Genomic DNA, 14,773 nt, shown 5'->3' with positions numbered 1-14,773 from the left:
AGGGCTCCTCCTGCTTTTAGGCTCTGCCAGCTTCAGGTCTTCTTAAGCAATGTCCTTTGCAGATATGACCTAGTCCAGCACCAGCACCAAAGAGTTCATGTTGCCTAAACCACAACAAGTCTTTTGAATTATACAACCCTTTTACTTCCACTTTCAGAAGATTCTACCAAATTTAAAGAGGAATTAAAAAGATTAATGGCCATTTACAACCCTACTCACAAGAACCTTGTTTGGCTGCTAAGGGGTGTTCTTCCCACCCATGATTATACTGTAGTTATCAGACAAGCCAGATGGCCCCCTGGAAAAAACCCTCCTTTCAGAGGAAACAGATGGCCAAAAATTCTCCCAGGCCCTTCTGCAAATGATCAGGAAATGGCTTAACTGGAAGCTGATATTCAGGGATAAATAGAAACGCAAGAAGAGGTTTTCTCCTCAAAGGTGAATTGGTTTGAGGTTAAACTGTGCGCTCAAACAGAAGCACATACAAACACCTTTGTTGAGTGCTTTGTACAAACTTTTCAAAGCCACACCGCACAAAACCCTAAAGCTCTAGAATATAAAAATCCTCTAATTTCCACCTTGGTAGAAAATTTTCTCCCTGATATAAAATGACAAATTCAAATAGTGTGGTTAGGTGGGTTAACCCATCTCTGAGCATTATGATAAAAGCAGCTCCCCAATTCCTTGAAGATAGATTATAGAAAAAAGAAGAGTTAAAGTCAGTAATTCTTGATTTGCAACTTGAATCTTTAGAGAAACAAAAGTACAACTCTGAGAGCAACTCAAAATCCACTCATACCCCTTCCTACTTGCCTTCAGACATTTGCAGGTGTAAAAATTCCAGACAATGACTGTGCAATTGTCCTGCACAGAAGAAAAAAAAATGTAAATAGCAATTACCCTAGACTTTTGATAATAGATGAATAGACTCCAAAATTCCTTGTAAGGTACAGTTCAGCCGAGGCAGAAAGAGGAAAGACTACCTCAACAGAAGTAGGTTACCTTTATTCAGGCAAGGAGGGGTGACAGTCGGCCTAAAGACCAGGCTGAGCGTGGAGAGGGATCAGGGAGGCTCCATATTTATAGGGAGGTTTGTGGAAGCAATAAGGGAAACGTTAATCAGGTGGGATATTTTGGATATTCTTTAGTTGAGATGGCATTTGTAGTTGGGCAGGGGGTGATAAGTCTTCTGGGCAGGTGTAGGAGGGTGGAAGGTTTCCGGACAGGGGGTGATAAGTCCCAGATAGATGTAACTGGCCTGGAGCATCAGGGTGGGACCTAAAGTTCTGTTTTCTCTGAAGTCAGATGATTCAGCAAGGGCCTTTGAAACTGTTGTTTTCTTTTCTAGGCCCAAAAGACTCCTTCACTCCTGAGAAAAAGCTTACATTCTTTCCCTATCCTATGAAGTTATAAATCTTACCAAGTCTTTGAAATAGTAACACCTCAGGAAATAAATACAACACAGCCCCCACTTACCAGGGACTGAAAACAAAGAGGGGAGGCTTTCTAAAATACAGACTGCTATAGAAACTCCCTTGCCCAAAATCTAGTCCACAGAGCCTCCATAAGATCACTTGTCAAGGGCAAATATAAATCTGAAAAACCTTCTCCATAAATGTTAATAAAAAGCTTTAGCCATCTCAGCAAGGTAACCTTAACTTATTCTGTCCAGCAGAGATATAACTTGAATTCAACTGTTATTTATAAACTAGCAAGTTTTATATTGTTATATTTGATTCACGACTAAAATTTCAGAATAAAAGATTTTTTTTAAGCATTTTCTTTCTTTTTATAAAGTTTATCTATTATTTATTTGTTTGGCTGTGTTGGGTCTTCATTGCTGTGAGCAACTTTTCTCTCTAGTTGCAGTGCGTGGGCTTCTCATCCCAGTGACTTTTCTTGTTGCCATGCATGGGCTCTTGGGCACCAAGGGCTCAGGATTGTGGTAGGAGATCTCAGGAGTTGTGGCTGGTGGGCTCAAGAATTGTGGCTGATGGGCTGTAGAGCACAGGTTCAATAGTTGTGGCGTGCAGGCTTAGTTGCCCTGTGTTCTGTGGAATCTTCCCAGGCCAGGGATCGAACACTTGTCCCCTGCATTAGCAGATGGATTCTTAACCACTGGACCACCAGGGAACCCCTAGAATAAAAGTTCAGATCTCTGTGCCCATATGTTTATGTATGTACCTTACAGATATGGCATTTTTCTCTATGTTCCAGATGATATTGCCAATTAATTTGTAAAAGAACTCTATTTAATTGGCTTAAATTAAGTGTTTATAAACTAAACATGCTTAAACAAATGCTTAAAATTCTCCAAGCCAGGCTTCAGCAATACGTGAACCATGAACTTTCAGATGTTCAAGCTGGTTTTAGAAAAGGCAGAGGAACCAGAGATCAAATTGCCAACATCCGATGGATCATAGAAAAAGCAAGAGAGTTCCAGAAAAAACATCTATTTCTGCTTTTTTGACTATGCCAAAGCCTTTGACTGTGTGGATCACAAGAAACTGTGGAAAATCCTGAAAGAGATGGGAATACTAGACCACCTGACCTGCCTCTTGAGAAACCTGTATGCAGGTCAGGAAACAACAGTTAGAACTGGACATGGAACAACAGACTGGATCCAAATAGGAAAAGGAGTACGTCAAGGCTGTATATTGTCACCCTGCTTATTTAACTTATACACAGAGTACATCATGAGAAACACTGGGCTGGAGGAAGCACAGGCTAGAATCAAGATTGCCAGGAGCAATATCAATCACCTCAGATATGCAGATGACACCACCCTTACAGCAGAAAGTGAAGAAGAACTAAAGAGCCTCTTGATGAAAGTGAAAGAGGAGAGTTAAAAAGTTGGCTTAAAGCTCAACATTCAGAAAACGAAGATCATAGCATCTGGTCCCATCACTTCATGAGAAATAGATGGGGAAATAGTGGAAACAGTGGCTGACTTTATTTTTTTGGGCTCCAAAATCACTGCAAATGGTGATTGCAGCCATGAAATTAAAAGACACTTACTCCTTGGAAGGAAAGTTATCACCAACCTAGATAGCATATTCAAAAGCAGAGACATTACTTTGCCAACAAAGGTCCGTCTAGTCAAGGCTATGGTTTTTCCAGTGGTCATGTATGGATGTGAGACGGACTATAAAGAAAGCTGAGCACCGAAGAATTGATGCTTTTGAACTGTGGTGTTGGAGAAGACCCTAGAGTCCCTTGGCCAGCAAGGCGATCCAACCAGTCCATCCTAAAGGAGATCAGTCCTGGGTGTTCATTGGAAGGACTGATGTTGAAGCTGAAACTCCAATACTTTGGCCATCTGATGCGAAGAGCTGACTCATTTGAAAAGACCCTGATGCTGGGAAAGATTGAGGGCAAGAGGAGAAGGGGATGACAGAGGATAAGATGGTTGGATGGCATCACCAAGTCAATGGACATGGGTTTGGGTAGACTCCGGGAGTTGGTGATGGACAGGGAGGCCTGGTGTGCTGCAGTTCATGGGGTTGCAAAGAGTTGGACACGACTAAGCGACTGAACTGAACTGAAACTAAACATACCTAAAATTCAGAAATAGAGAAAATAAAATGTTTCAAGTTTATATGATCTGGGATAATCTTTCATAAATAGAAACTAATTAGAACAGTCTTATGGACTCTGTGGGAGAGGGAGAGGGTGGGAAGATTTGGGAGAATGGCATTGAAACATGTAAAATATCATGTATGAAATGAGTTGCCAGTCCAGGTTCGATGCACGATACTGGATGCTTGGGGCTGGTGCACTGGGATGACCCAGAGGGATGGAATGGGGAGGGAGGAGGGAAGAGGGTTCAGGATGGGGAACACATGTATACCTGTGGCGGATTCATTTTGATATTTGGCAAATCTAATACAATTATGTAAAGTTTAAAAATAAAATAAAATTAAAAAAAAAAAAAGTATTTTTTCTTGTTTACAAAAAAAAAAAAAATAGAAACTAATTTAAGTTGATTTGATTAAAACAGATGTGTCTTCAGAGTTATTAAGCATAATGCAGACATACAATTTTTATTTTGTCAAAGAAGAGAATAGTACTAGGCTTTCTTTATGTTGTATTTGTATAGGCATATGTCATAAGTGCTCCAGAAATAGTACAAAATACTTCCAAATCCAATATGTCTCAGCATGATGTTATCACTTATAACTCTTAATTACTATCTTAAAATGTATGTCACAGAAATAACTAAAATTTTCTTGACAAGAACCTTGTAATGAACTTTCATCAGATCTTTAATCATGGGCATTTTAAAGTCTTCTGCATTTACTGTTTTACTCTGATGATTTTGCAAAAGTGTTTCATCTTCAGAGAGATTCATGGAAAGGACTCTGACAAGTACTGTAGAATACTGATAACTTACAGATCATACCACTGAATTGGTCAAGAATTTACAAAACTCTAATGGAGAAACTAAGGGCTTCATAAAACTGCTAACAAAAGATCAAGAGCAACAAGAAATAATTATACGGGACTGAATGAAATGATGAGGATGATTATAATTTTCATGAATTTTTGTTTGAAAAGTTGTTGGTTCCTTTTTATTTTATTTTTTTTTTTCAGATTTAAGAAAACATTTCTCTGTTTTCTCTCAAGCTATGCCTAACTTAAAGCAGCTTGGTAAAATATACCCTTCTGAACAAAGATAAAACAATTTCTTTTTCTCTCTACCTGATCACTCTAGAATTTGAAAACTCTCAATGAGCATTCTCATTTTCATGGCAATATAGTTATTTGCATAAGCTCAATTAAGAATCTCTTCTCTTTGTAACAGGACACAATTGAAAGCATAATATGACTATATTATCAAGGCTTTGACCAGAATGTCACATTTAAGAGAGATGTGTATAGACTTAAAATTTGACCAGACAGCTTTAAGAAACTAAGATTGAATTAATGAAGTCAATAAAGTCACTTGGAAAAACAACCTGATATCTTGCCTACAGGGTTCCTAGAGCCTTATCAGGTGAGGAAGGAAGGTCACTTCCTGACAGTTTCAGGAAGCTCAGGATTTGGGGGAACTTGAGAGGAATGTACCCATACCTATAGGGACTGCAGGCAAAGTCCAGTGGCAAGTTCTTGGTTTGGCTCTTAGCCTCAGGAGGCTTTTTAGAGTTCAATATGAGTCTTTTTATTAAAAGTTCCAGCATATTTCAAAGAGCCTATATGGTCATTCACCATTCTTGCTACACATATGTAAACAAGCAGGTCAAGTTTATTAAACTAGAATTATTTGCAAAGCAAATTAGTCTTACTGTGGTTCTCTTTGATAGAAATGGAGTGATGATAGGGAGAAAAATTATGTTTCAGTACTACAGATTTGTGGATATCAAAGATCAGTGCTATTAATTGTCTTTGAGGTTTTGTTTTCTACCTGTAAACTGGACTGAATCCTGAATTTAGTTTTCTTCAATATCTGACTACAATTCTCCAAACTATTATTTCCAAATTTTTCCCCCACCTTCCTGACTTGAAATCACTGAAAACTAAAACTGCCCTTTTTCCTGAAGCCATGCAAGCTGAAGTAGGACAACTTGATATAAACTTCAGAGAAATCACCATCACAGCTCATATATGGACAGTCTTTGCACCTACTGCTTTGTGAACCATTCAGATCATCACAGATACTCAATCCACAAACCAGGAAAATTTATCAAATTGCCGCTACTTGCCCTCATCTATCTGAAAATACTTCGAGTTTGATGTCTAGAAATCTTTATTGGTTTTCTGCAGAACTCAGAAACTAGACGTATGATCTACTTCAGTCATTAATCATTGTTTTTCTTCTGTTTCCATACACATGCTAAGTCACTGCTAAGTCGCTTCAGTCGTGTCCGACTCTGTGCGACACCATAGACGGCAGTCCACCAGGCTTTCCCGTCCCTGGCATTCTCCAGGCAAGAACACTGGAGTGGGTTGCCATTTCCTTCTCCAACGCATGAAAGTAAAAAGTGAAAGTAAAGTCGCTCAGTCGTGTCCGACTCTTAGCGACCCCATGGACTGCAGCCTACCAGGCTCCTCCGTCCATAGGATTTTCCAGGCAAGAGTACTGGAGTGGGGTGCCATTGCCTTCTCCGCAAATTGCCGCTACTTACCCTCATCTATCTGAAAATGCTTCGAGTTTGGTATCTAGAAATCTTCTTTGTTGGTTTTCTGCAGAACTCAGAAACTAGACGTATGATCTACTTCAGTCATTAATCATGGTTTTTCTTCTGTTTCCATAGACATGCTAAGTCACTGCTAAGTCGCTTCAGTCGTGTCCGACTCTGTGCGACACCATAGACGGCAGACCACCAGGCTTTCCCGTCCCTGGGATTCTCCAGGCAAGAACACTGGAGTGGGTTGCCATTTCTTTCTCCAACGCTTTAAAGTAAAAAGTGAAAGTAAAGTCGTTCAGTCGTGTCCGACTCTTAGCGACCCCGTGGACTGCAGCCTACCATGCTTCCCTGTCCATGGATTTTCCAGGCAAGAGTACTGGAGTGGGGTGCCTCTAAATGTCTGAGAGCTAGCACAATATAGGTCTAATTTGGGGCTCTCATTGCAGGAGATGAAAGAGATGCAGGTTCGAGTCCTGGGTTGGGAAAACTCCCTGGAGTAGGAAATGGCAACCCACTCCAGTATCGTTGCCTAGAAAATTCCATGGACGGTGGAGCCTGGCGAGCTACAGTCCATGGGATCACAAAGAGTCAGACACTACTGAGCATGCATACACGTGTTGCATCACCAGTTCCTGAAATGAATTTATCTGAACCAACCTATTGTTAGGAATATAAGACTGGTTCAATGAGATGCAACAATCTACCAACACAACTTGTGAGAGTGAAACTTCTTGGGAAAGTTTCAAAGGCAGGATTGAAGGTGAACAAAATAGGCTACGTCAAAAATATGCCACTTTGGCATGTTGATTATTTTTAATTAAAATTATTCAAGATATAGCCAGTGCAAGAAGAACACTCTGGCTCTCTTTGTCTCCCTGAATGCCAGAAATAAATGTCCCATGTGAAAGTGTCCTCCCTATACCAGGAAGGTAGAAGGAATTTTTATCACCAGAGATAGGAAATTCAAGGCTGAGAAGGCTGTATAAGGAAAGCTTATTACTTCTTTATTAAATTGCTACCCCAAGCCTAAACCCCTTCATTCTGTCAAATCTTCACAAATAATAGTTTAATTAAAAAGTATAAAAGTTGCTTGCACTGGTTACTTCAAGTCTCATATTTTTTTTAATTTAATTTATTTTTTAAACTTTACATAATTGTATTAGTTTTGCCAAATATCAAAATGAATCCGCCACAGGTATACATGTGTTCCCCATCCTGAACCCTCCGCCCTCCTCCCTCCCCATTCCATCCCTCTGGGTCATCCCAGTGCACCAGCCCCAAGCATCCAGTATCGTGCATCGAACCTGGACTGGCAACTCGTTTCATACATGATATGTTACATGTTTCAATGCCATTCTCCCAAATCAAGTCTCATATTTTTATGAGCTCCTATAAATGTGAAATGAAATTTGCTTTTCTCCTGTTAATCTATCTCATGTCAATTTAATCATTAAACCTGCCAAAGAACCTAGAAAGGAAAAGGGGAAAGTTTTCCTTCTCTACATAAGATATGTACAAAAGTGTCATTGTGGTAAAAATTTTAATTATTTTTTTCTTTTTGTTGACCATATATCCAAAATTTTCTATAACACATGTATTATACTTGTGATAAGCTTATAAAACTATAAAAATGCAAAAGGTAAAAACAATTTGAGTAGAAAATATACAGTTAATGGGTGTATGAATAGTATATGAAAGCATAAAAATAGAAAATTTCTCAGAATGTCTGGTTTTTTTTTTTTTTTTTTTTTTTTTAAGAAATACTGTTTTCTATTTTGGCAGAATTAATGGAACTTAGAAGAGTCAGATACAGATTCTGCTACAAATTTTACAATACATCCTATTAAATAGTTGTGAGTTCTTTAAAAAATTATAATAGTAGTCAATTCTTCAAAATATTTCAGCTTTTTGAGTTAAAGATCTTGAAGATAGATGATAGGAGAAAGAAAGAAAGGGAGAAAGAAAGAAATTATATAATAGATACAAATTTTACCCTTTTAGTCTTCTCAATGACATTGTGTTAGAATTCTGATGCTAGATGATTCTCCAAGTGATTAATAATAATAATCATCTAATATTAATGTATGTTCAGAGAAGGTGATGGCACCCCACTCCAGTACTCTTGCCTGGAAAATCCCATGGACAGAGGAGCCTGTTAGGCTGCAGTCCATGGGGTCTCGAAGAGTCAGACACGACTGAGCGTCTTCACTTTCACTTTTCACTTTCACGTATTGGAGAAGGAAATGGCAACCCACTCTAGTGTTCTTGCCCGGAGAATCCCAGGGACGGGGGAGCCTGGTGGGCTGCCGTCTATGGTGTCACACAGAGTCAGACACGACTGAAGCAACTTAGCAGCAGCATTAATATATGCTATTGTGTTAATAATTAATATAATTGTATGTTATTGTGTTAATAATTAATATAATTATATGTTATTGTGTTAATAATTAATATTATTAGTAACTGTTATAATACCTTATAGTCATAGAACATTCTCTGATAGACAAACACTATCTAATTTAATCATCATAACAACTCTTTCAACTAGGAGTCCCCATTATTTTACAGGAAAAAAAAAATGGAAGCTGAGTGTTTAAAAATCTACAGAAATCAGAGCTAGTTTTAAAGCCAGGTCTTCTGATTCCTAATCCAGCTCTCTTGCCCATGCATCATTTTGCTTAGTATAAAGTGCTCCTCTAAGCAGTTAACTTCTGGAAACATTTTGGTCACTACAGTGCTGTGAAGTACAGTTAATTTAATAGCAATTTTCCATGTATACAAAAAATATGAATGATATTACTTGTCCATGTTTTACTTAATAGGAAAGAGTGTAGAGTGTACAAGTGATTCAGAATTTTAAAATATTACTTTGGTTTGACTACTCAGTAAAAATATATACTTCTCAAGCTGAGAATTTATAGCATTTTCCTCTATGTACTTGAAAATCTTTTTTGACTTTATACTCTCCACTTACTACTTTTCAAATATTTAATACCATTTTGTAGGATGTCAACTTCATCCTTTTATTTTTACCTTTTTTTTTTTTTTTTGCTTAAGGTATTCCATTGTTCTCAAGATTCTTATAAATGAGTTCTGAAAGGACAACTTTTTTATAACAAATTTATTCAAATATAGTTCACATACCATAAAAGCCACCTATTTAGTGCATACAACTGTAGTATATTCAGAGTCAGGCAACTATCAGCACAATCATACCCCCAGAAGAAACCTCATATCCTTCAGCAGTGACCTTTCATTCTCTCAGGACCCCAGACTAAGCAATCAATTACTTCGTAAGTAAACTTAATTCTTACTTTTAAAAACACTGAAATTAATTTCTTGGTATATATATAGATAGAGAGAGAGAGAGAGAGATGGGCTTTAATACTAAGAATTTTTTTAAAGGAATGGCATGTTTAGGAACTTGATATTTTCATTGTTTGTTGGTTGCCGTTCAGAATATAATATATCATAATAGTCAAATACATTATACCCATTTAATATTTGGAAGAAACTGGAGAATCAAATGATCTCAGTGGATGCTCAAAAGCTGTTTATAATCTAACAGCCAGATTGCATATCTCAAGCTCAACACATTTTTAGCCCAATAATTTGTAGAAACCCTATATGAGACCCAGTCAGTTTCAGACCATTAAGTCTAATCGATATATGGGTCAGTGGTTTGGAAATCTTCCTTTCTCTTTTCCTATGTTAATTTCAGTATGTCCGTCTCATTCCCACAGTCTAGACCACTATTAATTATACCAAACAATCAGACTACCAGTCACACACTCAATAGATATAATTTGTTCAGGTTCTCTCTGCAACAAATCTGCTTTAACTTTTGCCCCTAAATGAAACTATATGTTGCAGGAGAGTGCTTCAAGTGAACTTTGTTCCATGGACAAAGAACCACAAATGAATTCCTATTCATTTATAGAGACCAAGAGCTAAGAAAAAGTTCTGCCCTGAAGGGCAATATGAAAGACCAAATATATAGTGCAAAGAGCACATTTATTTTGCAATAAAATTGGGAAGGCAAGTGCTGTCGTGTCATAGCTATAGAGGGTTTCTCCAAAATAGAAATAGGAAGAAGCACATGTGATTTCATTTCACTTTATTTCATGAAAAAATTTTCACTTGGGCAGAATAACATACCATAATTTTTCTCATTTTCTGAGTTTGATTTGTCTGGAAAAGAGTGTGATCTTTACAGAACATAGAATGGAGAGGGGAAAAAAAACTTTTTTTTTTTTAAATAAAAAGCTATTTTTTAAAAAATAAATTTCCTGAAAGATGATGCTGTGAAAGTGCTGCACTCAATATGCCAGCAAATTTGGAAAACTCAGCAGTGGCCACAGGACTGAAAAAGTCAGTTTTCATTCCAATCCCCAAAAAAGGCAATCCCAAAGAATGCTCAAACTACCACACAATTGCACTCATCTCACACGCTAGTAAAGTGATGCTCAAAATTCTCCAAGCCAGACTTCAGTACTACATGAACCGTGAACTTCCAGGTGTTCAAGCTGGTTTTAGAAAAGGCAGAGGAACCAGAGATCAAATTGCCAACATCCACTGGATCATCGAAAAAGCAAGAGAGTTCCAGAAAAACATCTATTTCTTCTTTATTGACTATGCCAAAGCCTTTGACTGTGTGGACTGCAACAAACTGTGGAAAATTCTGCAAGAGATGGGCATACCAGACCACCTAACCTGCCTCTTAAGAAACCTATATGCAGGTCAGGAAGCAACAGTTAGAACTGGACATGGAACAACAGGCTGGTTCCAAAAAGGAAAAGGAGTACGTCAAGGCTGTATATTGTCACCCTGCTTATTTAACTTATATGCAGAGTACATCATGAGAAACGCTGGGCTGGAGGAAGCACAGGCTGGAATCAAGATTGCCGGGAGAAATATCAATAACCTCAGATATGCAGATGACACCACCCTTAGGGCAGAAAGTGAAGAGGAACTTAAAAGCCTCTTGATTGAGGAGAGTGAAAAAGTTGGCTTAAAGCTCAACATTCAGAAAATGAAGATCATGGCATCTGGTCCCATCACTTCATGGCAAATCGATGGGAAAACAGTGGAAACAGTGTCAGACTTTATTTTTGGGGGCTCCAAAATCACTGCAGATGGTGATTTCAGCCATGAAATTAAAAGACGCTTACTCCTTGGAAAGAAAGTTATGATCAACCTGGATAGCATATTGGAAAGCAGAGATATTACTTTGCCAACAAAGGTCCATCTAGTCAAGGCTATGGTTTTTCCTGTGGTCATGTATGGATGTGAGAGCTGGACTGTGAAGAAATCTGAGCGCCGAAGAAGTGATGCTTTTGAACTGTGGTGTTGGAGAAGACTCTTGAGAGTCCCTTGGACTGCAAGGAGATCCAACCGGTCCATTCTAAAGGAGATCAGTCCTGGGCGTTCATTGGAGGGACTGATGCTGAGGCTGAAGCTCCAATACTTTGGCCACCTCATGCGAAGAGTTGACTCATTATAAAAGACCCTGATGCTGGGAGGGATTGGGGGCAGGAGAAGAAGGGGACGACAGAGGATGAGATGGCTGGATGGCATCACTGACTCGATGGACTTGAGTCTGAGTGAACTCCAGGAGTTGGTGATGGACAGGGAGGCCTGGCGTGCTGCGATTCATGGGGTCGCAAAGAGTCGGACACGACTGAGCAACTGAACTGAACTGAATGAATTTAAAACTAAGAAAAACTCTTTCTCTAGCCAAAGGAAGAAAACTTTTTTCCTTCAGTTTCACTCAGTCAAGAGTATCTCTTCTAAAAAAATAAATAAATAAATAAATAAAAGAGCTATCTCTTTAAGTCATAAAATTCAAACATATATATACCAGAGTTCTGAAAGGTCATTGTTGGCCTTCTCTAGCCAGGCTTTCTGCCTGAATTGTTCTTTTCCTGATTCTTCAAGCACTGAGCAGTAATAACACTCTCCTCACATTCAGACTCTGCCATCACTCATAGTTTCTCAAGTTTAAGAAATATAAAGTTGATTCTTTCATAACCCTTTTGGTCCTATTTTTATAGAGTGGGGAAACACTGTAGGACTCTCTCCCTACAAAACCTGGGGCTCTTTCCCCCACTTTTCCTCTGGTGGATATTATTATTATTGGTAGAAATGAAAGTTTTTTTCCCATTTTATTTTTTTAAATTGGAATATAGTTGATCTACAACACTGTGTTTCTGCTGCACAACAATGTGAATCAGCTATATGTATACATATAGTCCTCCCCGCTTAAGCCTCCTCCCTCCCCTACTCTCCCGTTCCATCCCTACAGGTCATCACAGAGCATCGAGTTGAGCTCCCTGTGCTGTGCAGAAGATTCCCACTAGTTTTCTATTTTACATGTGGTAGTGTCAGTTCAGTTCAGTTCAGTTAATCGCTCAGTCACGTCTGGCTCTTTGCAACCCCATGGACTGCAGCATGCCAGGCTTCCCTGTCCATCACCAACTCCGGGAGTTTACTCAAACTCATGTCCATTGAGTCGGTGATGCCACCCAGCCATCTTATCCTCTGTCATCCCCTTCTCCTCCAATCTTCAATCTTTCCCAGCATCAGGGTCTTTTCCAATGAGTCAGTTCTTCGCATCAGGTGGCCACAGTATTAGAGTTTCAGCTTCAAATTCAGTCCTTCCAATGAATATTCAGGACTGATTTCCTTTAGGATGGACTGGTTGGATCGCCTTGCTGTCCAAGGGACTATCAAGAGTCTTCTCCAACACCACAGTTCAAAAGCATCAATTCTTCCGCACTCAGCTTTCTTTATAGCCGAACTCTCACATCTATACATGACTACTGGAAAAACCATAGCCTTGATGAGACAGACTTTGTTTGCAAAGTAATGTCTTTGCTTTTTAATATGCTGTCTAGGTTTGTTATAGCTTTTCTTCCAAGGAGCAAGCATCTTTTAATTTCATGGCTGCAATCACCATTTGCAGTGATTTTGGAGCCCAAAAAAATAAAGTCAGCCACTGTTTCCACTGTTTCCCCATCTATTTCCCATGAAGTGATGGGACCAGATGTCATGATCTTAGTTTTCTCAATGTTGAGTTTTAGGCCAACTTTTTCACTCTCCTCTTTGATTTTCATCAAGATGCTCTTTAGTTCTTCACTTTCTGCCACAAGTGTGGTGTCATCTGCATATCTGAAGTTATTGATATTTCTCCCAGAAATCTTGATTATAGCTTGTGCTTCATCCAGTCCAGTGTTTTTTATGATATACTCTGCATATAAGTTAAATAAGCAGGGTGACAATATACAGCCTTGACGTACTCCTTTCCCTATTTGGAACCAGTCTGTTATTCTATGTCCAGTTCTAACTGTTGTTTCCTGACCTGAATATAGGTTTCTCAAGAGGAAGGTTAGGTGGTCTGGTATGCCCATCTCTTGCAGAATTTTCCACAGTTTGTTGCAGTCCACACAGTCAAAGGCTTTGGCATAGTCAATAAAGCAGAAATAGATGTTTTTCTGGAACTCTCTTGCTTTTTCAATGATCCAGAGGATGTTGGCAATTTGATCTCTGGTTCCTCTGCCTTTTCTAAAACCAGCTTGAACATCTGGAAGTTCACGGTTCATGTACTCTTGAAGTCTGGCTTGGAGAATTTTGAGCATTACTTTACTAGTGTGTGAGATGAGTGCAATTGTGCAATAGTTTGAGCATTCTTTAGCATTGCCTTTCTTTAGGATTGGAATGAAAACTGACCTTTTCCAATCCTGTGGCCACTGCTGAGTTTTCCAAATTTGCTGGCATATTGAATGTAGCACTTTCACAGCATCATCTTTTAATATTTCAAATAGTGCAACTGGAATTTTATCACCTCCACTAGCTTTGTAGTGAAGCCTCCTAAGGCCCACTTGACTTTGCATTCCAGGATGTCTGGCTCTAGGTGAGTGATCACACCATCATGATTATCTGGTTCGTGAAGATCTTTTTTGAATAGCTCTTCTGTGTATTCTTACCACCTTTTCTTAATATCTTTTGCTTCTGTTAGGTTCATACCATTTCTGTCCTTTATTGTGCCCATCTTTGCATGAAATGTTCCCTTGGTATATCTAGCTTTCTGGAAGAGATCTCTAGTCTTTCCCATTCTGTTGTTTTCCTCTATTTCTTTGCATTGATCACTGAGGAAGGCTTTCTTATCTCTCCTTGCTATTCTTTGGAACTCTACATTCAAATGGGTGTATCTTTCCTTTTTTCCTTTGGTAGTGTGTATATGCCAATGATACTCTCTCAATTCATCCCACCCTCTCCTTCTCCCACCATGTCCACAAGTCCAGTGGATATTATTTAAATAGAAAATAAAGGTTTGAAAGTGACAACCATGTGAAGAACCACACAATCCAAAATTTCTTTCTGCCACTTTTTCTGGTTCTTGCTTAGGAGAATCCCATATACACTGTTCTTTTGCCACTAGTGACATTCAGTTCAGTTCAGTCGCTCAGTTCAGTTCAGTCTGACTCTTTGTGACCCCATGAACCGCAACACGCCAGGCTTCCCTGTTCATCACCAACTCCCAAAGTTTACCCAAACTCATTAGTTCCCTTTTTAGGAGAGGTGAGAAACTGAATTAAATTTCTTGAATGCTGTTGGGCCAGACACATTAGTTATATCACTTCATC

The sequence above is a fragment of the Bubalus bubalis genome, chromosome 10 (assembly GCF_019923935.1).
Source record: "Bubalus bubalis isolate 160015118507 breed Murrah chromosome 10, NDDB_SH_1, whole genome shotgun sequence".
Lineage (NCBI taxonomy): Eukaryota > Metazoa > Chordata > Mammalia > Artiodactyla > Bovidae > Bubalus > Bubalus bubalis.
This window is presented reverse-complemented; position numbering follows the sequence as displayed.